General features: G+C 32.7%; 1 long non-coding RNA gene across 1 annotated transcript; it reads right to left on the minus strand.

Moving 5' to 3' along the window:
- Positions 1-440: 440 nt before the first annotated feature.
- LOC127079462 (uncharacterized) lies at positions 441-1,587 on the minus strand. Its single transcript, XR_007787928.1, has 2 exons — positions 1,037-1,587; positions 441-631 (listed from the first exon to the last, which is right to left on the minus strand). It is a non-coding gene; the product is annotated as an uncharacterized LOC127079462 (long non-coding RNA).
- Between the last annotated feature and the right edge of the window lie 216 nt (positions 1,588-1,803).

Genomic DNA, 1,803 nt, shown 5'->3' on the forward strand with positions numbered 1-1,803 from the left:
TTAAGTATGGGAAGTTTGATAAGTGGTTTTTGTATCACTTTTAATACTCTCTCCGTTCCTTTATAAGTGTCACTTTCTTGTAAAAAATTTGTTTCTTTTTAATTGTCATTTGCAAAGTTCAAGGTAGTATTAATTGCAATTTTGTCAAAATTACCCCTAGATAATGATTGCAGAGAGAGAAAAAGTAAAGTGAATGTAATAAATAATTAAGGGTATTATAGGTAAAAGAAAAATTATTGTTTGAAAAGTAACAATAATAATTAGCTTCCTTGGTATGTGTAAAAAATCAAAAAATAACACTTAAAAAGGAACGGAGGGAGTAATTGTTTTACTTTATAATTTCCTAGGTTTTTGTCCATTTTACTCTAGTTTATTGCATTTTATACGTTAATATCATGTTTTTGGTCATTTCCAAAGGGAAGGACAAGCAACCATCTACATGGTCATCAACACCGCTTTGTTATTTTATTCCAATTGCAATTATGTTGACTCAGTTGAGCAGGCTCATGCGGAAGATGCGCTAAATTTTTTCCCGATGAACACTGAATACATTTCTCAATGCCAGTATAGTCTTGATCATGTTGTGACACCCTATGCATTGATCCTCGACAATTCCAGAAGCAATTACAATCTGCAAACATTCACAAAAGTTAAGTAGAAGCTTCACAATAAGCCTACATACATCCACTGCAGAAGAGAAAAGTTATGGACAGAGGTTGATTTACTAATTAACCAAATGCTAACCGTCTTCAAACTCACTAATTAAATTAACAACTAACAAACTAACCTAATATAACCCTTCTAACAGTATGTTTTTAACCTCTTTTTAGTAAGCATTATAGTAGGACTCACAAAATGATTAACATTTAAATTAACAGTCTACTGCATTAATCAATTTCCGTTGACAGTTAACCTAATTCATAACCAAAAAAACTGATATTAACAGAACTATCCAACTGATTCAATGACCTCACTAATAGAATAACAGAATTCCACATTTCAACGTAATTTGAGTCGAATTTGATTAACATTTAACCTGGATTTCTAATAGAATCGGAGGGAGAAAGCTCTTTAAATTCAGATCACTCATCATCAATCGGAGAACAATCATAATCTCAGAACTTTCTGCAACTTCATTCTTCCCTCTTCACTCTCGGTTCACCCTGCATAATCATAGAGAAACCTTCGCTTATTCAACCAAGCAAATTCTCAAAATCAACTCTCGCACGCGGATTACAGTATATCAGAAGAAGTTGCAGAAGATTGTGAGAAGAAGAAGAAGAAAAGCAATTCGGAATAAAGAAAAGGATTCATATATGTTCGCAATCGGAGCTTCAATTCGGTAAGTCCTCTGACTCCGGATCGGTGAAGATGACGAGGAGTCCGAATCGATTGAAGCGTGAAAATGATGGAGAAGGTTCATCATTCGTGTATGGGATTGAAGCGTGAAGATGAGCGAACGTGAAGATAAGAATTGGCGTCTTGGCTTTTGAATTGGATCCGATGTTTGAATACTTGCATTGGGTTTGAGGCCGAAACCGTTTTTGGCATAACACTCTACGTCCTAAGCCCTTTCCTACATCTAGGTGTGCAGGGATTACCGATGAATCAATTCATTTTTATGGTTATGTTTATAAATCAAACCATTTCTAAAAAAAAAACTAATTTAAAATTTCAAATCGATTCTGAATTGGTTCCGAACCGATTTTAAATAGGTTTTGATTTTAATCAAAATTATTTAATTTTATTTAAATTTTATTTTCTTTAAATTAATATTAATTTTTAAATTTAAAAACATAAACA

Source organism: Lathyrus oleraceus, chromosome 5 (genome assembly GCF_024323335.1).
Source record: "Lathyrus oleraceus cultivar Zhongwan6 chromosome 5, CAAS_Psat_ZW6_1.0, whole genome shotgun sequence".
Taxonomy (NCBI): Eukaryota; Viridiplantae; Streptophyta; class Magnoliopsida; order Fabales; family Fabaceae; genus Lathyrus; species Lathyrus oleraceus.